At 35.9% G+C, this 26,658-nt stretch overlaps 1 protein-coding gene and 1 pseudogene across 1 annotated transcript in view; one reads left to right on the top strand and one right to left on the bottom strand.

Moving 5' to 3' along the window:
* CNTLN (centlein) overlaps positions 1–26,658 on the bottom strand; it is a 316,478-nt gene that overhangs the window by 54,862 nt on the left and 234,958 nt on the right. The gene's annotated exons all lie outside the window — the stretch shown is intronic.
* LOC110139827 (S-adenosylmethionine decarboxylase proenzyme pseudogene) lies at positions 13,828–15,380 on the top strand (annotated as a pseudogene).

The following is a 26,658-nucleotide window of genomic DNA, read 5'->3' as shown; positions in this document are numbered from 1 at the left end:
AAAGCCAGTTGGGATAGTTAAAACACACTACAACTTATTACAAACTCAACAGCAGCAGTACTAAGTTTTCATTTGATCTTGATTACATTTATAAGTATGTCCTACTAAAATTCTCAAGGGAAACAAGTTAATAATGCTTTTCTCTATTTCCACTGCAAGCTTCACAAGATTCTAGAGAGTAAAAACAGGATATTTCTTTATAAGAACGGTTTTTGTCATCTCTGGATCTGGTACTATAAAAGATTATTGATATCACTTAAAATGGAATCTTTTCATTAAAAATTAATATATGTGGAAATACATATTAAAAAAGTAAAAAAAAAACCTTTCATGACATAGAGTAGAAATTTCTTTTAAAGGAGAAAAAAAGATTTACAAATCATGGACTTAGACTAAATTACATAGTATATTTCTTATTGGTTTTACTTAATAAACTTTAACACAAAAATTTCACATAGGAACTTCTCCCACCACACTTCATTTCATTTTTCTATTTAGAATTATCTTCTGTTCATCATATTCTTTCAAGTAGGAGAGCTTGACCTAACAGAGTAGTCACTCAATAATTTACCTGACTCAGTCAGTTGTGCTAAGTGAAATGTTATGATTTATATAGATCTTTAGGAAGAGGGTAGTCTGGAGTTCTTTTCATTTTTATTCATTAAGCTGGTTTCTCTGCTTTCCTTCTGAATCAGTGGTTCTCAAAGAGTACATACTACTTCGATATATATTTTTCAAACTGGGCATTTTTGAGTGCCACAATGATTGGCAATGAAATGGGTGAGTCAGGAACATTAGATGGACTGCAATGTGTATATTGGTTCTGCCCAACAAAACTGCTTTGTATCCTGTGTAACTTTCAAACTTCCCGTCAATTATTCATGTAGATGAAAAATACGCATATAATGAAATGAATTATATATCCTAACTAAAAATATACAATAAACAAAGTATTTTTTCCGGGACTCTCAGAAATTTATAAACTATTTAAATCAAGGGAAGACTGAAACATGAGAAAGAAAAATCCCTTTCCTTCCTCTGGGTCTAGGCTCTAAGGATGTTACCGCAGAGACAGTACCCATGGCCAGGGCCACATGGAGAATGCTGGTCTGAGAGGCAGACACGTGAGATAAAGAGAAACCTTAAAGACATCAGTATCTGGTTCCAGTTAAAGTTATTCTTCCCAAGTCCATCCTTTGATTTTGTAAGCTTCCCTGCCCCCCGCCCCCCGCCTCCCCCGCAATGTTAGTTTGAGTTCAGTTTCTATTACTTGCTATCAAGAGCCCTGCTAGTATAAAGCCTTCTTTAAAAAGTCCAACACCCTCTTCTCAGCTGTCCTATTTTCTATTCCTCTATGGCATCTGACATTGTCAACCAATGCTTCTCTTTATCTAGTTGAAAATTTCCCTTCCTTTCTGCTTGACTGTACTCTCCCAACTTTTCCTTCTCGGATTTCTCCTCCGCTCATACTCCCACAAACTTACTATCTTGCTACAAAGATCTGTTCCACTCCCAGTGTCTTTTTCTGGGATAATCACATCAATAGATTTCTTTTTTCATTTTTTATGAAATATTTCAAATATTCAAAACAAATATCCCTTTATCAATCACTCAACAAAGGCAATGTATTACCAACAGAACTGAAGCTCATGATCTTATTTCATCTGTCTCACCAGAAATAAAAATTATCCTGAACATCTTTGGTGTTTATAATTCCCTGACATTTCTTTATATTTTTAAACAAATGTATTTCCAAAAGACATACAGTGATTTTAAGACATCCCTTTTTTACATTTTAACATCTCTGAATTTGGGTTCCATCTTCTCTTTCTGGATACATGTAATTCCTGCTATAACTTAAATAATATTTTTTTTAAAATAGTATATTTTGTTGGATATTGGTAAATAGAAATTGCATCTTCTTAGCATATATTGATTTTATATCTAGCAACCATGAGGTCGCAAAGAGTTGGACACGACTGAGCGACTGAACTGAACTGAAATGAATCTAGATGAAATCTGCTATTAATTTGTCTTGAGATTCTATGCAGATAAGCATAGTATTTGGAACGAATAAAATTATTTTTCTTCATTTCTAATAGTTTAAACTTCCATTTCTTTTTCTTAATGTGTTGTCTGTGCCCTCCAGCACAATGTTTAAGATGAGCAGTCACAGTAGGCATAAATGTCTTCTTCCTGGTTTTAAAAAGAATTCTTACAAATTCCACCATTAAGTATGATGATTGTTTCAAGATTTAGGGAGATAATTAACAGAGTAAGAAAGTTCTCAGTTATTCCTAGTTTATTAGAAGAATTTCACCATAAACAGGTATTTAATTGTATCAAAAGACTATCTGCATTTTTTTAATTGTGAAAAAATCATATAACATGAGATCTACTTTAACAAATTTGAGTATAGTACAGTTGAATTTTGCTTTTTTAAAAAATCTGTTTAAGACAGTCCTTGTCTTTTGATTTAGAAATAAATGTAAATTCAATTACATTTAAAGTTATTATTGATAAGAAAGTACTATTTCCATTTTGTTTACTGTCTATCTTACAGCTCTTTTTGTCCCTCTTTTCCTCTCTTCCTATCTTCTTTTGTAATTTGTTAACTTTTATAATAATGAGCTTTGATTCTGTTTCATTTCCTTTCGTGTATCTTCTATAGGTATTTTCTTTGTGGTTACCATGAGGCTTACATAAAATATCATATACAACAAACCATTTTAAGCTGATAACTTAAGTGAACGTCAGTTAAACTTGACTTCTAAATACATCTCTACTCTTTAACTTCTCCTTCCCAAACATTTATGGTATTGATGTTATAGATTACATCTTTTTATACTGTCTGTCCAATAACATATTTTTAAGTCATAGTTCACATACATTTGTCTTTAAACTCTATGCCAGCGCTAAAAGTGATTACATACTGTTAAAAGTGTCACAGTATTATATACAGAATATAGTACCACAGTATTCTGTATTCATCTATATAGCCTATATGTTCTCCTTTACCAAGTAAGTGAACTTTATAATTTCATGTTTTAATACTGCTGTTCAGCATCTTTTCACTTCAAATTCAAGGACTCCTTTGAGCATTTCTTGTAAGTCATATCTAGTGGTGGTGAACTCCCTTGGCTTTTGTCTGGGAAAGTCTTCATTTTTCCTTCATTTTTGAAGGGGTCTTTTACCAGATATGGTATTCCTTGATGGCAATTTTTTCTTTTGGCCATTATTTCCTTAAATAAGCTTTCTGCCTCGTTCTCTCTCTCTTCTCCTGGAACTCCCACGGTATTGGTCCACTAGATATATCCAATAAGTCCCTCAGACTTTCTTTACTCATTTTCATTTTTTTTACTCCCATCTTGGGTAATTTCAAATGACCTGTCTTTTATTTCACTGAGTCTATGTTCCACTTATGAAGTCTGTTGAACCTTTCACTGTATTCTTCAGCTCCAACATTTCTTTATTTTTTTTTTTTTAACATGGGGAGGGAGGTGGGAGGGGCGTTCAGATTGGGAAACACATGTAAATCCATGGCTGATTCATGGCAAAAACCACTACAATATTGTAAAGTAATTAGCCTCCAACTAATAAAAATAATTGGGAAAAAAAATTTTTTAAGATAAACATTTTCTATCCCTTGTGGCTCAGGTGGTAAAGAATCTGCCTGCAATGTGGGAAACCTGGGTTCGATCCCTGGGTTGGGAAGATCCCCTGGAGAAAGGGAAGGCTACCCATTCCAGTACTCTGGCCTGTAGAATTCCATGGACTATACAGTCCATGAGATCACAAAGAGTCGGACACAACTGAGCAACTTTCATACACACACACACACGCTGAAATTTTCATGAGCTCATTGAACATCTTTATGATGGTTATTTTAAATTGTTGTCAGACAATTAACATACCTCTGATTCTTTAGGGTCAATTTCTGAAGATTTATTTTGTTCCTCTGATTGGGCCATTTACTATCTCCTTGTATTCCTTGTAAATTTGTGTTGTTATAACTAAACTTGAAGAACTACACATCTCTTCTGGTCTTTATGAACTGGCTTTGCATAAGGAACGGTCTTCATCAATCAGTCCAGCTAGAGATTCTGGGATGTGACCTTTTCTGGGGATGTGACCTCTCCCAATGCATGTGTGTAGATTTCTAACATAAAGGATATTTTTTTTCAGGAGCTGATAAATTCTTGCTCCCTCTGCTGTCTATCTTTTGTACTGAAGTCCTTAGAAATAGCAGCATGCCACTTAGCTCTTTTTTGTTCTCAGCAGCACCCAGGGATATACCTAGAGTACGCCCAATTCTATCAGTGTCCCAAACTGGGCTAAATAGATACTCGTCCCTCGGGAAGCCACTAAAAAGCCAGAGCCCTGGACACTCACTCCACTCTCCTCTCTAAGGGAGAAGCAACTGAGCTATATCACTTTCCATCTGCTGTGACATGGCTCCTCTGGAACAGCAAGATGCCACCCAGTTTCTTTAGGTTCTTCAGTGACCCCCAGGTATCTATACTATGGCGGGTCCCATCAGTGCCTTAAGACAGGTGAGAAAGAAGCCAGTTCCTCAGACAGGCTTAAGGTCCAGTATATTCTTTCCTTCCGTGGGGAGAAGCTGGGAACGGGGAGTTTCTCCCAGATCACAAGGTGGTGTGCCAAAGTGTAGGACTATATCAAAACAGTGCCACAAAGTTCCCAAGCAACTTCAGTGCATCTGGCTATGCACTTGTCCGGGGTGCAGGTGCCTCTTGACTGGTTTCTGGATTTCTCATCAAAGGAACTGGTCTGAGTATTGTTGAAATGGTGTCTCTGTAGGAAAAGATCTGGTACTTCCTATTCTGCCATCTTGTTGATGTCACCCTAGATTCTGCAAATTTAACATATTTTCTTCCCTTCTTTGTTATAGTGGTAAATTACATGAATAAATTTTCTAATTAAACTTTAAATTTCTAGGATTTCCTGGTTTATTCATGATTTTTAAAAAATATATTCTTTGATTAAATTTACCAAGGGTTTGGAAATCAGTGCTATAACTATGTTTATATTAATTTCCATTTCTAACATTTTTTTATCTTGTATTGTCAAAGTTATGTTACCCTCATAAAATGAGGAGGCAGTTGCTTCTCCTTTTTCTGCTCTTTGGAAAACTGTGTGCCTGGTAAAACTTAGATAGGAAACTCAATCTCAATCTCACCTAAGCATTTATAATATAGTATTACTTTCTTTATTGGCAACTTTATTAAGGTATACTTTACATTCCATAAAATTCACTCATTCATTAAATGTATGGTTGAATGACTTTTAGTATGTTTATGGACTTGTGCAACTGTCACCACAGAGTAATTTTAGAAGATTTCCACCATCCATACCAGAAAGAAACCTCATGCCCATTCGCAGACACTTCCTTCCCATCCAATGCCTATACAATCACTCATCTAAATTCTATCTCTATAGATGTTGCCTTTTCTGGACATCTCATAAATGAAACATTACTGTATGTGGTCTTGGTAACTATTTCTCCTATTTAACATGTTTTCGAAGTTCACCTCATGTTGCAGCACATGTTATTATTACTTCAGTCCTTTTTATTGCTGGGTGATAACCCACTGGATTGTTGCTGTTGTTCAGTTGCTCAGCTGTAACCGATTCTTTTAGACCCCATGGACTGCAGCATGCTAGGCTTCCCTGTCCTTCAACATCTCCGGAATTTGCTCAAATTCATGCCTGTTGAGTCAGTGATACTATCTAAACATCTCATCCTCTGTTGCCCTCTTCTTCTTTTGCCTTTAATTTTCCCCAGCATCAGGGTCTTAACCAACGAGTCAGCTCTTTGCATCAGGTGGCTAAAGTATTGGAGCTTCAGTATCAGTTCTCCCAATGACTATTCAGGGTTGATTTCCTTTAAGATTGACTGGTTTGATCTTTATGAAGTCCAAGGGACTCTCAAGAATCTTCTTTAGAGGTATTATATTTCCATCTGAGTACCAGTTGGCCCATATTCTATGTTACGCTATGTATTACTTCATTATCATTTAATCTGAAGTATTTTCTCAATATTCATTTTACTTTTTTCTTTGTCCCTTAATTATTCAGAAGTGTCTCCATAAGTTTGCATCAGAATTTTTAAACTTGACTTTTTAAATTTATTTTATCTTATGTTAGAAAACATTTTTAATATGGTATCAAGTTTATGAAAATTGTGGAGAGCTGTGTTGTGGCCTAGTTACATGATCATTTTTGGTAAAAGCTTTTTATTGCTTTGTTCAAATAGTGTATATCCTTAATGACTTTTTGTCAGCTTTTCCTTAAAAGTGCTGAATTATCAATTTTTACATTACTTATTTTGAAGTAAGTTGTATTTTCATAAGCTTTCTGATTCTAATAGGAAAACTCATTGAAATAACTAAAATACATGCACATTTATTTATATTCTTCAATAATTCTCCTTTTCTCATTTCTCAGTTCTTCACACGGACTCATCCTAATCAGCAGAATTTGACATAAGTGGTTGTACATGTCTTCAAATACTTTTATCACTTGGCTTCTTGGATCCATCTTTCTCTTGGTTTTCTTTCTATTTAACTGGTGTCTCTGCTCTTGGATTTTCTTCATCTACCCAAACTCTAAGGGTTGGAAGGCTCAGGGCACCTCTTCTCTTCTTTAATCTACCTTCATTCCCTAGGTGATCCCATTCAGTCTCATGTTTTTAAATATAATCTAAATACTCCTAACTCTAAAATTCATACCTCTAGCCCAGGCCTCCCCTCTAAATTTTACACTCAGTTATCCTACTGCTTACTTGCTGTTTTCATCTCAGTGACAAATTACACTTGGTTACAATGGTAAGCTGTCAATGACTTCTGGCCCCTAGGGTTTTACATTTATTTTTTGACAAATTCTGGTGTGCATTTATAAGAATAATTGTTATATTTTATCCAACTTTGTTGGTATGCTTTCACATAAGGTTATAAAACTCCCCAGGTGAGGATAGCATGCAGCTTGGGTTGAAAACCACAGATATTTCAGATTACTCACTACTCTCAACAAAGTACTTTTTCATTTTAATGCTTTTCCAAGCTTTCCTTCTTCTAATGATTTTGTTCCACACACACAAAACTTTAAAATCAAACCAAACCTTATGTCTAAGCCCAAATGCCACCTCTTTCAAAAGCCTTACTAAATAATGACCTCAATGAAAAACCAGTTTGTCTCTGTCCACTACATGTCCATGGTATATCTTATGTACAAGCTATATGTATAACAGTTACCGTGTATAGTAGTTCACATGTCTAATTTCCCTACTGTATCTTGTACAGGGACAAAAACCATGTTTAATTTCTTACTGAATATCACATTATTGGAGAGTCTTACATGTAGTAGGAGCATTAAGCTAAACTGAATTATAACAAATACAAACACACATATCTATCCATGTGCAAGCCAATATATTAGGCATTTAAAACCAAACTTTAAAATACATGGATATTTAAAAATCACAGTAACCTCACAGTGAGAAAAATGTTGTATTTTGTCACATCCAGGTATGGTGATATTTTAAAGAGAGGCACTTACCTAAAAGTATATTGATGCAAAGTGAAAAAACTACTAGGAATATAAGTAAGACTGTGTAATATATTACAACACTGATTCATTATTAACAAAGAATAAATTCGCAACTGATGTTTTCAGGTCACATTTTCTTAATATTGTCTGTTGTAAGATCACAAGTGAATCTGAAAATGGTATAAGAAGTATGATTTTACAGTACATTGTGTTCTGAGTGATAATAATAGTTCCTAACAAAGTCTAATATAAGGCACAGACATTCTGTTAACAAATATCACTTGGTTCATCTAGAAGATAGGACGTAGGAATAAGACAGTCACGTCCAATTCCACATGGATTCTCAGCTCAGATCCTGGTTTTTGCACAGTTCACCTTGCGAACATGATCCGAGTGACATTTCACAAATTCCTGGATAAATGTTGCTACACTCTGCTAGGAGAGAGACAGGCTATGTCATGCACAGATCAATAATAGCACTGTGTTTCATCAGCCTCAAAATCAAAAGTGCTTCATCTGGCAAAAGCCATGGCCCTAGAGAATCTGACATATATAAACTGAATACCCTACAAGGAGTGTTTACTACACAAGCTATTGGGGTAAGATAGAAGAAAACTCTAGAGATTAACAATGAAGTACGATAAGAGAGTGCTAGCTTTCTACTTCGTTATAACTACAGGCGTGAACACAGATCACAAAAATGGAAATGAGGCTATTTAAAATTCTACAATTACTGACAGAAAAAAAAAAAATGGGTCCAGTACAATAAACACCTTCAATCTTTCAAATAAAGGTTATGTAAAAAAAAATAAATAAACCAAAGGCAAATATAAGTTTAAGATACAATAGTAATTGTATGAATCTACACAGATGAAAATGTTTTATGGTGGTTGACAAAATACAAAATTACAGGGCTTGCTCAAAGACTCTTCAGACTTAGTAGTTATTATGCTCAATGTTTACATGCTAAATTAACCTAAAAACCCAAGATATTTATTGAATGGGTTATGCTCTATTGCTTTTAATGGCAGATTCTGACATTTGGCAAAAGTTCTATATGCGGTTTGATTAAACTAATTTAAGATTAATTGGTTAATGTAACTGGACAAGAGACAAAGCAAACTTGAAAACTCAAATCCTAAAATGACTTTGTGTTGTTTAAGATGGGTGTTACCAAAAAAGTTTCTGAGGACAAAATCCGCTGTTGCGGAATTTAGTTGTATCTCATTCAGAGGGCAGGGGGAATCAATAATTCATCTAGGTATCAGAGAAGATAACAGCAGTGTATACTTATGACACATATATTGTGCATATTTATGACATGCCTGTTGAAAGTGCAGACTTATGAATGAGTGCTGAAAGTACATACTTATGACACTTTGTTTTGAGTTGCGGGTTTGCTTAGGTGCACTCTAGTTGGGGAGTTAAGGCAGAGGCAGATCAAAGCCTATTAGACAGCAATGGTCTAGGGTAAAAGTCTTGTTTTTCAGACCATATTTTGTAAATCATCTCTTCTCTAATTTTCAGAAATACTGTCATACCTCCTTCTATGAACTCAAAACTCAGTGGGTTACTTAGTAGTATTGTTAATAAAGATAAATAACCTTTTTGGGAAACTAAAAGGAGTTTCTTCTTCCTTTAAAAACCAGATCTGAAAGAGACACGTGCACCCCAATGTTCATCGCAGCACTGTTTATAATAGCCAGGACATGGAAGCAACCCAGATGCCCATCAGCAGACGAATGGATGAGGAAGCTGTGGTACATATACACCATGGAATATTACTCAGCCATTAAAAAGAATTCATTTGAATCAGTTCTAATGAGATGGATGAAACTGGAGCCCATTATACAGAGCGAAGTAAGCCAGAAAGATAAAGACCATTACAGTATATTAACAAATATATATGGACTTTAGAAAGATGGTAACGATAACCCTATATGCAAAACAGAAAAAGAGACTCAGATGTATAGAACAGACTTGTGGACTCTGGGAGAAGGTGAGGGTGGGATGTTTCAAGAGAACAGCATTGAAACATGTATATTATCTAGGGTGAAACAGATCACCAGCCCAGGTTGGGTGCATGAGACAAGTGCTCGGGCCTGGTGCACTGGGAAGACCCAGAGGGATCGGGTGGAGAGGAAGGTGAGAGGGGGGACCGGGATGGGGAATACATGTAAATCCATGGCTAATTCATTTCAACGTATGACAAAAACTACTGTAATGATGTAAAGTAATTAGCCTAGAAAACATATAGAGCCAATGTACAAATCAGGATTCAGAAAATTAAATGCCTATAGTTACTCAAAGTGTGTGAAAGTTGCTCAGTTGTGTCCGACTCTTTGCGACCCCGTGGACTATATGGTCCGTGTAATTCTCCAGGGATTTTCCCATCCCAGGGATCGAACCCAGGTCTCCCACATTGCAGGTGGATTCTTTACCAGTGGAACCACAAAGGAAGCCCAAGAATACTGAAGTGGGTAGCCTGTCCATTCTCCAGCAGATGTTCCTGACCTAGGAATCAATCGAACTGGTGTCTCCTGCATTGCAGGCAGATTCTTTACCAACTGAGCTATCTGGGAAGGCCCATATAGTTACTCAAAGGGCAACATAAAAAAGTGGACCTAGCAGGACTTATGAAAAATAGGAAATGGTTTACCTCATTCTCCTTGGAAGCACTATGCCACTAACATTATTAACTCTCATACCAAAACCATACCTTCCAACATTTTCATGACACTAAATCATTTACTAATTGGTTTTGTCACCTTTTAAGTAAGCTCCTTCAATATCATCAATGCCTTCTCTTCCTCAGTGTGAATAAACACTCAGTCTTGACTGATGTGTAGCTATTCATCCATTTCTAACTCTCAAACTGATTCTCTAGCTCTTAATCACAAAAGCCTATAGGGTACTTTCATTTATATGACAAACTATTACCTCAAACTTCACTGATTACAACAGAATTCTTCTTTTACTTTGTGTTAAACTTAGAAAAGGAAAAAGGCTTTGGAAAATGCTGTATGAGGGAACTGGTCCATGACCCAGTCTTTGGAGTGACTTCCTGGATGTAGAATGATGTAAAGAAAAGAGGAAGATTCTTGAAGTGGAAAGCAATTTTTAAATCTTGGTTAAAAATATGCATTATCATCCCAGTGTCTTGGTAATACCTACTCAATAAGGCAACCTTTATCCTTTTACTGAGAATGTACTATGCCCTCAATTATTCAAAATGCTGTGAAAGTTATCAAAAAAAGTATATGTGTTTTCTGCCCTTGATGATTTTATTAGATGCAATAGAACTGACAAATGTTAGACTTTAAAACTATTAAGTGCAGAATTGTATAAAAATTCAGTTTAGAAAAATAGAAAGATTATGAATTTAGGATCAAGAGATAGATGTAGGTCATAACTTAGAGCTATGAACTTTAGGCTGATCTTAAGCAATCTGTTTCAATTCTTTAAGCCTTTTTTTTTTCCATTTATTTTTATTAGTTGGAGGCTAATTACTTTACAACATTGCAGTGGTTTTTGTCATACATTGAAATGAATTAGCCATGGATTTACATGTATTCCCCGTCCCGGTCCCCCCTCCCACCTCCCTCTCCACCCGATCCCTCTGGGTCTTGCCAGTGCACCAGGCCCAAGCACTTGTCTCATGCATCCAACCTGAGCTGGTGATCTGTTTCACCCTAGATAATATACATGTTTCGATGCTGTTCTCTTGAAACATCCCACACTCGCCTTCTCCCATAGAGTCCACAAGTCTGTTCTATACATCTGAGTCTCTTTTTCTGTTTTGCATATAGGGTTATCGTTACCATCTTTCTAAATTCCATATATATGTGTTAGTATACTGTAATGGTCTTTATCTTTCTGGCCTACTTCACTCTGTATAATGGGCTCCAGTTTCATCCATCTCATTAGAACTGATTCAAATGAATTCTTTTTAACGGCTGAGTAATATTCCATGGTGTATATGTACCACAGCTTCCTCATCCATTCGTCTGCTGATGGGCATCTAGGTTGCTTCCATGTCCTGGCTATTATAAACAGTGCTGCGATGAACATTGGGGTGCACGTGTCTCTTTCAGATCTGGTTTCCTCGGTGTGTATGCCCAGAAGTGGGATTGCTGGGTCATGTGGCAGTTCTATTTCCAGCTTTTTAAGAAATCTCCACACTGTTTTCCATAATGGCTGTACTAACTTTAAGCCTTAATTTCATTATATATAAAATGATATCTTGCTTACAAGGTTGAAAAAAAGAGTCCATTAAAAAATAATAAAATGTCTAGAAAGTAGACCTAACAGTATTCACCTAACACTGAATAAACACTAGCTGGTATGTGTTGGGGAAGGCAGCACAGCATAAGGCTTAAGAGCACAGCTTCTGGAATCAGGCTGCCGGGGCTCAAACCCCAGTTCTGCCACTTATGAGTTTTATTACCTTGGGCATGTTATTCCCTTGGCCTCACTTTCCCTATCTGTACAATAAAATCAGACATAGTATCTATCTCATTAAGGCATCGTTTATGTTAATGAGTTAATACAAACAAAGCACGTGGAAGAATACTTAGTATATTAGTACACAAAAAGCATCACCTAATATTACCTGTACTTCATTATTGAAAACATATAAAATAAGATTTGAAAGAACAGATGCATTCAACATAGACTGTGAGTGTTTTATAGGACAGGGGATACTCTTGGGGGCCTGTGTCAGGAAAGAGGACTAAAACAATAGCATATCATGTAAAATCTTGAAGATTTTGCTGACTTGTTTGGTGTTCAAATGGAAATCAATTGCAGGTTCCTGAAGATACATGATGAAATCCACATTCTAGCAAAATTATTCTGGCAGTAATACATGGAAAGAAATAAAGAGGAGACTAGAGAAGCCAGCCAGGAGAATATATCAGTACTCAAGGAAAAAGAAATAACTGGTGCCACTAGAAATGGAAATTAAACAGGAATGAACAATAGAATTTGGTTGTTGATTTAGGAGTCAAAAAATAAAGAGTCTAAGATGGTTCTGTGGAAATATTTTGGGAGAGGATAGTTTGGGAAGATTTGCTCTTTATTATTATTCTTTTTTTTTTTGGCACACAGTGAGTTAGTGGTGACAGAAAACCAAAAGAAAATGTCTTCTATAGTGAAACAGAACACATAAAAGGACATGTAGTTTTAAGCATCACCTACAAAGGAATAACAGGATTGGCTGAGATAGGAAATTCTGCTAATGTTATATTAACTACTAAGAGTTAACAGCTGAAAAGAGAAGTGTATTATAAAAAATCTTAGGGCAATTATAGTAATACAGACTAGACTAGGAATGACTCTTGGAAACAGTCATTGGAGAAATTTAAAGCGTACATATAAAACTGGTATCTTGATGAGAGGAGATAATTTCTTTTACATTATGTATGGTTAAGTGCTATAGAATGAGACTATAGAATAATGATTAAATAAGTACTGATATAGATAATTTCAAATGTTTTTCAGACAGATAGTCAATTTAAATACAATATATTAAATTTTCTGTGTGTTTACACTGTTTGGCTGTGGAAATCACAGAAGCCATAGGCTGAAGTTGAAAATTTTTGTCAAATATTAAACTTCTATTCCAATGCAACTAATAAAAATATTAAAATTCTACTTCTTAAATGTAAGTATATGTGATTTCAAAACTTTGAGATCACATTATTATATCTTAAATTTAATTCTACTGTACTTTAAAGGGGCAAAATGTAAAATCAATAGTTTAAAATTTCCTAAAAAATCTGTGCAGGATAATTAGAGTACTCTGTAGTAAAAATATAAAGTCCAAGTCTCTGTGGTCATGAGTCTTGGATAAGTCACTCACATATAGTTTGTTTCTTTCTATATAAAAATAGAGTAATAATTCCTATCTGAATTAAATCAAAGAGATTTTGGGTATATCAAATTTTAAAACTATATGAAAATGCTCTAAAAATTCTAAATGTCTTAAAGTGTTATGATATTTTAAGTGCCTTAAATTTAATATGATATGAAATATAAATATATACTAATATATACAAAATGAAAGAGGTGATATAACCACAGAGACTTGGACTTTAAATTAATAAAAGAATAATACAGGCTCCCACAGTATGGCCGGTGACATTAGCTAGCGCTCGCTCTACTCTCTCTAACGGGGCAACAGCGGACTACAAGAGACTGAGCTGTATCTGCCTCTATTTCCAACAGACTCACGGTCAACTTTCGCTCACCCACACACACACACACAAAGCCGGGAAAATTTTATTAATCCTTTTTTTAAAAAAAGTTAATATAAAATTATAGCAAAAAAAAAAGGAACCTGAACTTTAGTAACACAGCTGGAACAATGCGCAGCAGCGGTGGCGGCAGCGGGAGAAGAGATTTAATTTAGTTGATTTTCTGTGGTTGTTGGTTGTTCGCTAGTCTCACGGTGATGGAAGCTGCACATTTTTTCGAAGGGACCGAGAAACTGCTGGAGGTTTGGTTCTCCAGGCAGCAACCCGACGCAAACCAAGGATCTGGGGATCTTCGCACCATCCCAAGATTCAAGTGGGACATACTTTTGAAGGATGTGCAATGTTCAATCATAAGCGTGACAAAAATTGACAAGTAGGAAGCTTATGTACTCAGTGAGAGTAGCATGTTTGTCTCCAAGAGACGTTTCATTTTGAAGACATGTGGTACCACCCTCTTGCTGAAAGCACTGGTTCCCCTGTTGAAACTTGCTAGAGATTACAGTGGGTTTGACTCAATTCAAAGCTTCTTTTATTCTCATAAGAATTTCATGAAGCCTTCTCACCAAGGGTACCCACACCGGAATTTCCAGGAAGAAATAGAGTTCCTTAATGCAATTTTCCCAAATGGAGCAGCATATTATATGGGACGCATGAATTCTGACTGTTGGTACTTGTATACTTTGGATTTCCCAGAGAGTAGGGTTATCAATCAGCCAGATCAAACCCTGGAAATTCTGATGAGTGAGCTTGACCCAGGAGTTATGGACCAGTTCTACATGAAAGATGGTGTTACTGCAAAGGATATCACTTGTGAGAGTGGAATTTGTGACCTGATACCAGGTTCTGTCATTGATGCCACAACATTCAATCCTTGTGGGTATTCAATGAATGGGATGAAATCAGATGGAACTTATTGGACTATTCACATCACCCCAGAACCAGAATTTTCTTATGTTAGCTTTGAAACAAACTTAAGTCAGACCTCCTATGATGACCTGATCAGGAACGTTGTAGAAGTCTTCAAGCCAGGAAAATTTGTGACCACCCTGTTTGTAAATCAGAGTTCTAAATGTCACACAGTGCTTTCCTCGCCCCAGAAGATTGAAGTTTTAAACGTCTTGATTACCAGAGCGCTTTGTTCAATGATTACAATTTTGTTTTTATCAGTTTTGCTAAGAAGCAGCAACAACAGTAGAGTTGATTAAGAAACATGAAGAAAAAACGCAAAAAGAGAACACACATAGAAGAAGGTGGTGGCTGCTTTTTAGATATTGATACCAAGGGCCATGCTTTCCATAACCACCACCTTGCAGTTGCAGAAAGCCCTAGATGTAATGAAAGTGTAATCATTTTGAATTGTATGCATTATCATATCAAGGAGTTAGATATCTTGCATGAATGCTCTCTTCTGTGTTTAGGTATCCTATGCCACTCTTGCTGTGATTGAAGTGCATGTAGAAAAAACCTTTTACTATATGAAACTTTACAACACTTGTGAAAACAATTCAATTTGGTTTACACACAGTGTAATATTTCTCCAGGTGTCATCCAAAATTCCCCACAGACAAGGCTTCCATCCTCATTAGGTGTTGGCCTCAGCCTAGCCATCTGGGACTGTTCTATTAATTGCTACCAGGATTTTACATCCAGTTACCTCCACTTTCTAGAACCTATGCTCTACTAATGTTATTGAAACCAGTTTCTACTTCATACAGATGTTTTTGCAACAGAAATTAAAGTTTTTCTTCCATGAGTCGAGTCCTCTAAGGAAACAATTGGAACTATCCATTCTGTGTATTTATATTTTAACACTGCTTCCTGTACTTGTATTCCTTTGATTCCTTCCGTTACCATGGTGTCTCCCCTCCCAACCATACCCCCTCAATAAAGCAATACACTGTTAAAAAAATAAATAAATAAAAATAAAATAATAATACAAAGAAATCTATGCCCACAAATTTGATAACCTAGAAGAAATGGACCAATTCCTTGAGAGACATAACTTGCCAAAACTCACAAGAAGACGTAGACAATCTGAATGTATGTGTATGTGTGCTCAGTTGTATCTGATTCTTTGTAATCCCATGGACTATAGCCTGCCAGGCTCCTCTGTCTATGGAATTTTCCAGGCAGGAATACTGGAGTGGGTTGTCATTTCCTACCCCAGGGGATCTTTCCAACCCACAAATTGAACCCGCATCTCTTGTGTCTCCTGCACTGGCAGGCAGATTCTTTGCCAGTGTGCTTCCTGGGAAGCCCAGAAAAATCTGAATAGGCCTATGTTTATTTAAAAAATAGGATAAACAATTAATAACCTCTAAAATAAAAAGCATCAAGTCCAGATAGGTTCACTAGTTAATTTTTACTAAACTTGTAGAGAAGAAATAATGCAATTCTCTACAATCTCTTTCAGAGGATAGAAGCAGAGGAAATACTTCCTAATTCTGTGATCCAGAACTACAGACCAATATCTCTCATGAACTTAGATGTAAAAATCCTACATAAAATAATAGAAAATTAAATTCAACAGTGTACAAAAATAATTGTATACCATGACCAAGTGGGATTTAACTTGATTAAGACTATAGTCAGCCCTACATATCCAGAGGTTCCACATCCATGAATTCAACCAACAGAAGATAAAAATTATTTTTAAAAAAATCTGGAAAATTCCAAAAAGCAAAATTTGAATTTGCCATACAATGGTAACTATTTGTATAGCGCTTACATTGTATTAATAAGCATTTATATTTTATTAAGCATTATAAGTAATCTCGGGGTGATTTAAAGTATAATGAAGGGTATATGTAAGTTATATTCAAATACTATGCCATTCAATATAAGCTCCCTGAACATCTGTGCGTTTTGGTATCCACAGGGGGTTCTACAACCAATTCCCCATGAGTATCAAGGGTTGACTGTATCTACAAAAACCCTCAGGTGACATCACACTCAATGGTAAGAAACTTGAGCTTTCTCACAAAGATAAAAAACAAGGCAAGACGTCTCCTCTCACAAAGGCTTCTCATCATATTGCAAGTCCTAGCTAAGTCAAGAAAATACAAAAAAGAACTAAAATACATAAAAATTGGGAAGGAAGAAATAAAACCATCTTTGTTCATAGATGATATAATTGTCTATGTAGAAAACCTGAAAGAATAGACAAAAACCTCCTGAATCAAATAAGTGATTATAGTATGGCTATAAGTATATAACGTTAATGTACAAAGGTCAATCCCCTTCTTATATACCAGTAATGAACAAGTGGGATTTGAAACTGAAAGCAAAACATCATTTATATTAGCATTCCTAAAAAGTTTGACATGAAAAAAAAGTTTAACTCTGATAAAAGAAATCAAAGTTCTAAATAAACAGAGAGATATTCCATGTTCATGGAAAAGAAGTTGCAATATTGTCAAGATATCAATTCTTTGCCACTGGATCTATAAATTCATTGCAATCCCAATAAAAATTGCAGCAAGTTATTTTGTATATCCTGACAAACTGATTCTAACATTTATATGAAGAGATAAAAGACCCAAATTAACCAACACAATATTGAAGGAGAAGAACAAAGTTGGAAGACTTAAACTATCTGACTTCAAGACTTATTGTAAAGCTACAGTAATCAAGACAGTGTTGGTATTGGCAAAAGAAAGGACAAATAGGTCAATGGCACAGAAGAGAGAGACCAGAAATAGACCCATGTAAATACAATCAACTGATCTTTGACAAAGAAGCAAAGTCAAAACAACAGAGATAAGATAAGACTTTTCAAGAAATTGTGCTAAAACAATCAGATGTATGTAGGCAATAAAAGAATCTAGACACATTTCTTACATGTTCTTCATAAAAATTAATTTAAAATGGATCACAGAGCTAAGGGTAAAGACAAACAAAAAACTGGTAGAAGAAAACACAGGAAAACTTCTAAATGACCTTGGGTGTGACAACCACATTAAGATACAACATCAAAGGCACAATCCAGAAAAAAACAATGATAAGCCAAAGACACATCTGATAGAGGACTGTTATACAAAATATACAATGAGTATTTAAAAGTCATCAGTGGGCTTCCTTGGTGGCTCAGTGGTAAAAGAATCTGTGCCTGTCACTGCAGGAGACACAGGTTCAACCTCTGGTTCAGGATGATCCCATGTGCCATGGAGTAACTAAGCCACAAGTACTGAGCTTGTGCTCTAGAGCCCAGGAACCGCAACTACTGAAGCCTGTGCTCTGTAACAAGAGAAGCCACCATAATGATAAGCCCACGCACCCCAACTAGAAAGTAGCCCCCAATCCCCTCAACTAGAGAAAAGCCCATGCAGCAACGAAGACCTAGCACAGTCAAAATAAGTAAAATTTAAAAAAACAACTCAGCAGCAAGAAAACAACCCAGTTAAAGAATAGGCAGCACCACAATATTGTAAAGTAATTAGTCTCCAATTAAAATAAAATTTTTTTTAAAAAGCATCTTAAAGAAAAAAAGATCTTAACATATACCTTCTCAAAGAAGATAACCACCTAAGAAATAAGCATATAGAAAGATGTTCCACATCATAGGTAATCAGAAATGGAAATTAAGATAACAATGAAATTCCACCACACATATATGTGCTGTGCTGTCCTTAGTCGCTCAGTCGTGTCCAACTTTTTGTGACCCCATGGACTGTAGCCCACCAGGCTCCTCTGTCCAGGGGGATTCTCCAGGCAAGAATATGGGAGTACGTTGCCATGTCCTCCTCCAGGGGATCTTCCCAACCCAGGGATCAAACCCAGGTCTCCCACAATGCAGGTGGATTCTTTACCAGCTGAGCTACCAGGGAAGCCCTACATGTATACGAGAATGGCCCAAACCTGGAAAAACAACAACACATAATGCAGGCCAGAATATAAAGTAACAGGAACTCACATTTATTATTGTTAGGAATGCAAAATGTTTCAGTCACTTTGGAGGTCTGTTTGGTAGTTTCTTACAAAACCAAACATCCTCTTAACATATAATCCAGCAATTGTGCACCTTGGTATTTATCCAAGGAAAATATACATCTACACAAAAACTGGCACATGGTTATGGCAGCTTTATTCGAAACTGCCAAAATACAGAGCAATCAAGATGTCTTTCGATAAGTGAATGATAAATAATCTATGGATTATTAATAATGGAATAATATTCCACTTCAGACAATAGAATATTATTCAGTGCTGGATATAACGACTTATTGAGCCATAAAAAGAAAGAAGAAAGTGCATATTACTAAGATTTAAGTGCATATTACTGAAATTTAAGTGCAAATTACTAAATTTAAGTGCATATTACTAAGAAAAAGAAGTCAACGTGAAAATTCTCCATACTATATAATTTCACATATATAACATTCTGCAAAAGGGGAAACTATGGAAACAGTAAAAATATTAGTGGTTACCAGGGGTTGGTGGTGGGGAGGGGTAAATGGATAGTGCTCAGAGGATTTAAAAGTCAGTGAAATGAGCACATGAATGGATACATATAATTTTACACATTTCGAGAAGGCAATGGCAACCCACTCCAATACTCTCAGCTGGAAAATCCCATGGATGGAGGAGCCAGGTAGGCTGCAGTCCATGGGGTCACTGAGTCAGAAACTACTGCACGACTTCACTTTCACTTTTCCTTTCATGCATTGGAGAAGGAAATGGTAACCCACTCCAGTGTTCTTGCCTGGAGAATCCCAGGGACGGGGGAGCCTGGTAGGCTGCCGTCTATGGGGTCTCACAGAGTCGGACATGACTGAAGTGACTTAGCAGCAGCAGCAGCAGCATTACACATTTACCCAAAGGATGTGCAATACCAAGAGTAGAACTGTAAGCTTTGGATGATTATGATACGTCACTGAAGGCTCATCAGTTTTAACAAATGTACCTCTCTGGTGGGGATATTGGTAATGGGAGAGGGTATGCATATGTAGAGGCAAGAGGTAAAGGAGAAAGATTTGTACCTTCCTTTCACTTTTGCTCTAAACCTAAAAGCGCTCCAAAAAATAGCCTTAATTAAAAAAAAAATACAACTTCACTGCTCACAAGTTCTACTTATTATAAAACACTGGAATGCACTACAGCAAAGCTTTGACACACTATTACAAGGACTGCATTTCTAACTGCTTCCAGTAACATGTTCCTCATTTCCATCTAAGATCTCTTCAGAATACCCTTATGGAAGAAAAAAAAAGTTTACAGGATACAAAATTTCACAAAAATTCACAATTTACACATAAAAAAATAGGAAGGTACAGATCTTTCACAAAAATTTACAAATGATTACAAAAAAATCATATATTAATGATTTAATACCTAATAAAAACATTCATAATACTCTCTAAAAGGTGGATTTATATGTAAAGCTGTATTTTCTTTTGTAATATGAATTCTAATACTTTCCTTCTGTCACTGAATCAACATTGTTTAAATCTATATGATATCATACATGTGACTATAGAGGTGTCTCCACAGATAAAATATACTTAAGTAATACTGCTTGGGGAAAAGAGGATGACATTTACATCTTGTTATTCTTAAGGTTTGGAATTCATTTTTAACATGTTCAGATGTATTATGAGTAAAGGTTCGTAAATCAAAGAACTGTACCTTCAAATTGGAAAAGCTAGTCAATAGTGTCAGTGTTAACATATTTCTATTTCTTGATATTCATTTTTGCAGTAGAGCAGTGAATATGTTAGGAAAACAAAACCACATTGTTTTAATTAGAAACTAATTTTAAGAAAATTTACCTTACACACATTTTACTTTGCTGAGTGTAGTAATAATTGAACCTAAATGCTTCACATAAAAGTAGGTTCTTTACACACCTAAAATGTTATCTAGTTCTTATATTACCTAATTAATTTTTATATTGAAAACTTTATTAATTTGAATAGAGAACAATTTTGGTTATTCTGTCAACAATGAACATATTATCAGCAACATTTGCGCAGATACTATGCCTGTTTATTTTCCTATTTACAACCAACATTTTAAAAAGTTTTATTGAAGTAAAATTCACATACCACACTATTCACCTATTTAAAGTACACTTCAATGTTTTTTCATATATTCACAGGTATGTTCTCCCATCACCACAATCAACTTGAGAGCATTTTTATCACTTTAAAAAGAAACCTCTACACTTTAGCAATCACTCCATATTCTTCTTTCACCCATCCATCAGCATCCACTAATTTTTCTGTCTGTATAGATTTGCCTATTCTGAATATTCTAGATAAATGGAATCGTTACGATATGTAGCTCTTTTGCGACTTACTACTTTTGGGAGATACAGTATTCTTAAGATTCATTCACATTGTATTGTGTATCAATATTTCACTAATTTTATATGGTTTAATAATATCCCCTTGTATATCACGACCTGTTTATCCACTCACTAGTGGGCATTTCCATTGTTTCCACCTTTTGCCTATTATTACTAATGCTGTTATAAACAATACTGCCTTAACATTTACTATCTTCTTATACAGGGTCTTATGGTAAGATACAGAGACTGGGCTCCCTCATTTCCTTCCTGAGCATGCACATAGCTCTATGAATGCAAGTGTTCTCTAGATGCCCAAGAATACATCAGAGCTTTTCAAAACTCTTAGGGGCATCTTATTGCCCAGTTTTTCCGTTCAAGCTTATTGATTAATATACTGTTTGACCTGAACTGGAATCCATCACCTCAGGCATATGAAGTTAAAACATTTTATCTGACAACTCTATCCACTAAACTCTGTGCCAAGAAGGCTGTCCACACTGAATAACATCATAGTCCCTGGGGTTTTCCAGAGAACAATTAGAAAGAACAAATGACAATTATTTGGGAATGAGGTTTACAAGGAGTTTCAGTTTCATTCTGCTTCTTTCGTTAGCTACCATCATGCATGGGGAACATGAACTATCATCTTTCCCAGGCTACTGCTGAGCTGGGAGAATGGGGAATGGAACAAATTAAAATGCCACAAAGTTTCCTGTTCTTATGTAGACATAGCTGTTTTTTCTTGAATAAACAGTCCTTATACCCTTGCAAGTATGGTTAATTTCCAGAGTTTCATTGAAGAATTATAAGTGATCCCCAATGTGCACAGAGAGTGTCTATAAAATGCTTCATAGTTCTCATGTAAAATACTGTGGTCGGATCTTCAGTCTTTCTAAACAGATAAGGAATTCATAGTTTAGAAAACTTTTAACTTCCTTGAGCCATCTATTAATGGCCTTAGGAATATTACATTATCCCTGAGAAGACTTGGTTCTGCACCTAGTGTTATAGAAATGTTTATTATTCTCAACAATTTTTGCCCTTTTTTCCATTGTGTTTATGGAGGAGTAAATTTTCACAATCCTTACACTAATAGTGGATGAACTCTTAGAAAATATGCTAAGTGAAAGAAACTAGACACAAAAGGTCATATATTGTTGATTTCATCTATATTAAATGTCTAGAATAGGCAAATCCATATAAACACAATGTAGATTAGTGATTGCTTAGGAGCAATAGAAGGATGATGACTAAAGGTTTAAGGATCTCTTTGTGATGTTATGAAAATGCTCTAGAACTGATTTTGGTGATGGCTGCACAACTTTGTCCATATTGTAACAACCACTGAATTAAATGAGAGAATTATCTATATGTGAATTGTTTCATTCAAGTTACTGACATTACCCACTCTCAACAATTGATACCTCATTTACATCACTCTCAATAACTGACAGAACTAGACAGAAAACCAGCATGGAAAGAAGAACTGAACATTAGTATTAACCAACTAAACCTAATAAATATATACAATAAACTCAACCTAACAATTTATAGCTTCCCTTGTAGTCAGTAAAGAATCTGCCTGCAATGCAGGAGACCTGGGTTCTATTCGTGGGTTGGGAAGATCTCCTGGAGAAGGAAATGGCAACCCACTCCAGTATTCTTGCCTGGAGAATCCAATGGACAGAGGAGCCTGGCAGGCTATAATCCATGGGGTCGCAAGAGTTAGACATGACTTAGTGACTAAACCACCACCTCCACAACCTAACAACAATAATGCAAATTCTTACTAAGTGCAAACAGAGCATTCTCCAAGATCTACCATATGTTATGTCACAAAACAAGTCTTAGCACACTGATAAAAAACCAGATCATAGAAAGTAATTTTCAGTGTAAGTTTGGAACAAGGGTCAGGGCTGGGTATAAGGTCACTATGGAAATAAAGCCAAAACATAGTTCCTATTATTACAACTAATAAACCACTAATACTTTATAACTAAAACACTTTCAAGTATTGCTTGAATTGAAGCACTAGATTTTGGAAGTAGAGAATTTAAGCATAATTTGTAACTATGTGTGATGGTAATTTAAAAATTATTTTCTAAAACAATAAAAGGATTTCTTCTGTGTAAAACAACAAATCATTCCTTATATAAGCAAATACCTTTAAGAATGTAGACTTAAGAAAACTCCCAAAAGGAAGAAAAGCAAAAATAAACAAATGGGACCTAAACAAACATGTTTTTGCACATCAAAGGAAACAATAAACAAAATGAAAAAAAAAAATCCTACCTACTTGCAAACAATGCAACCAACAAAGGCTTAATTTCCAAAACGTACAAATTGCTCTTACAATTCAACAAAAACAAAAAATAAAACTCAATTGTAAAAGGGCAGAAGATCAAAGCAGACATTTTTCTGAAGAAGACATACAGATGGCCAATAGGTACATGAAAAGATGTTCATCATCACCAATTACTAGAGAAATACAAATCAAAACTACACTCTGTAAAGCAATTATCCTACAATAAAAAGTAAATTAAAAAAATCAAAACAACAATGAGATACCAACTCACATCAGTCAGAATGGCCATCATTAAAGTCAATAAATAATAAACGCTAAAGGGAATGTGGAGAAAGAGAACCCTCTTACACTTTTGGCGGGAACTTACATTGGTGCAACCACTATTGAAAACAGGATGGAGGTTCCTCAAAGAACTGAAAATAGAACTGCCAAGTAATCCAGCAATCTTACTCCTGGGCATATACCCAGAAAAAACTACAATTTGAAAAGATAGAGGAGAAAAGGAAAGACATACCCATTTGAATGCAGAGTTTTAAAGAATAGCAAGGAGAGATAAGAAAGACTTCTTCAGTGATCAATGCAAAGAAATAGAGGAAAACAATAGAATGGGAAAGACTCGAGATCTTTTCAAGAAAATCAGAGATACCAAGGGGAAATTTCATGGAAAGATGGGCACAATAAAGGACAGAAATGGTACGGACCTAACAGAAGCAGAAGATTTTCAGAAGAGGTGGCAAGAATACACAGAAGAACTATACAAAAAGATCTTCATGACCCAGATAACCATGATGGTGTGATCACTCACCTAGAGCAAGACATCGTGAAATGTGAAGGCAGGTGGGGCTTAGGAAGCATCACTATGAACAAAGCTAGTGGAGGTGATAGAATTGCAGTTGAGCTACTTCATATGCTAACAGATGATGCTGTGAAAGTGCTGCACTCTATATGCAAGAAAATTTGGAAAACTCAGCAGTGGCCACAGGACTGGAAAATTTCAGTTTTTGTTCCAATCCCAAAGAAAGGCAATGCCAAAGAATGCTCAAACTACTGTACAATTGTACTCATCTCACACACTAGTAAAGTAATACTCAAAATTCTCCAAGCCAGGCTTCAACAAACATGAACCATGAACTTCCAGATGTCCAAGCTGGACCGAGGAAAGCTGGATTGCCAACATCTTTTGGATCACTGAAAAAGCAAGAGAGCTACAGAAAAACATCTATTTCTGCTTTATTGACTATATCAAAGCCTTTGACTTTGTGGATCACAACAAACTATGGAACATTTTCAAGAGATGGGAATACCAGACCACCTGATTTGACTCTTGAGAAATCTGTATGCAGGTCAGGAAGCAACAGTTAGAATTGGACATGGAACAACAGACTGGTTCCATCTAAATCAGGAAAGCAGTACCTCAAAGCTGTATATTGTCACCCTGCTTATTTAACTTATATGCAGAGGACATCATGAGAAACACTGGGCTGGATGAAGCTCAAGCTGGAATCAAGATTGCTGGGAGAAATATCAATAACCTCAGATGTGCAGATGACACCACACTTATAGCAGAAAGCAAAGAAGAACTAAAGAGCCTCTTGATGAAAGTGAAAGAGGAGAGTGAAAAAGTTGGTTTAAAACTCAACATTCAGAAAACTAAGATCATGGCATCTGGTCCCATCACTTCATGGCAAATAGATGGGGAAATAGTGGAAACAGTAAGAGACTTTATTTTCTGGGCTCCAAAATCACTGCATATGGTGATGGCAGCCATGAAATTAAAAGACCCTTACTCCTTGGAAGAAAAGCTATGACCAACCTAGACAGCATATTAAAAAGCAGAGACATTACTTTGCCAACAAAGGTCCATCTAGTCAAAGCTATGGTTTTTCCAGTAGTCGGGTATGGATGTGAGAGTTGGACTATAAGGAAAGCTGAGTGCAGAAGAATTGATGCTTTTGAACTGTGGTGTTGGAGAAGACACTTGAGAGTCCCTTGGACTGCAAGGAGATTCAACCAGTCCATCCTAAAAGAAATCAGTCCTGACTATTCATCGGAAGGACTGATGTTGAAGCTGAAACTCCAATACTCTGGCCACCTGATGCGAAGAAATGACTCATTTGAAAAGACCCTGATGCTGGGAAAGACTGAAAGTCGGAGGAGAAGGGGACGACAGAGAATGATGAGATGTTGGATGGCATCACCAACTCAATGGACATGAGTTTGAGTAAAGTCCAGGAGTTGGCGATTGACAGGGAGGCCTGGCGTACTGCGATTCATGGTGCCACAAAGAGTTGGATATGACTGAGTGACTGAACTGAACTGAACTGATATGCACTCCTATTTCAGAGCAACACTGTTCACAATAGCCAAGATATGGAAATAACCTACATGTCCATTAACATGAGTAGATAAAGAAGATATATCTATAAGGTTCCCAGGTGGCTAAGTGGTAAAGAATCAGCCTGTCAATGCAGGAGCCGCAGGAAAAGCAGGTTCAATCTCTAGGGCAGGAAGATCCCCTGGAGGAGGAAATGGCAACCCACTGTAGTACTCTTGACTGGAAAATTCCATGGATAGAGGAGCCTGGTGAGCTATAGTCCATGGGGTCACAGAGTCAGACACGACTGAGCAACTGAACACACACACACGAATATTACTCGGCCATTAAAGAGAATGAAACAACGCCATTTGCAGCAGCATGGCTGAACCTAGAGCTTATCATACTAAATGAAGTAAGTTAGAAAGAGAAAGTCAAATACCATATAATATCACTTATACAAAACCTAAAATATCACACAAAAAAACATATCTATGAAACAAAACAGACTCAAAGTCACATACATCAGACTTGTGGTTGCTAAAGTGGAGATGGGTAGAGGGAAAGATTAGGAGTTTAGGAATAGCAAATACAAACTATTATGCATAGGATGAATAAACAAGCTTCTGTGTACAGCACAAGGAACTACATTCAGTAGCCTCCCATTCATAAACCATAATGGGAAAGAACATGAAAAAGAATAAACATGTATAATTGAGTCTCTTTGTTGTACAGCTGAAATTAATACATTGTTAATGTTAATACTTCAATAAAATTTTTTAAGAAAAGAACAGAGATTGAAGGAATAATCTTTTCTTTTTCATTTGTCTTAAGATTAAACTATGATAACCAACAGTAGGTATAATGTGTCTAATAAGTTGCAGAAAACTCAACTCACCTGAGTAAAAGCATATATATTACAGAA

Source organism: Odocoileus virginianus, chromosome 18 (assembly GCF_023699985.2).
Source record: "Odocoileus virginianus isolate 20LAN1187 ecotype Illinois chromosome 18, Ovbor_1.2, whole genome shotgun sequence".
Taxonomy (NCBI): Eukaryota; Metazoa; Chordata; class Mammalia; order Artiodactyla; family Cervidae; genus Odocoileus; species Odocoileus virginianus.
Note: the sequence above shows the minus strand (reverse complement) of the source record. Positions and strands in the feature narration are given on the sequence as shown.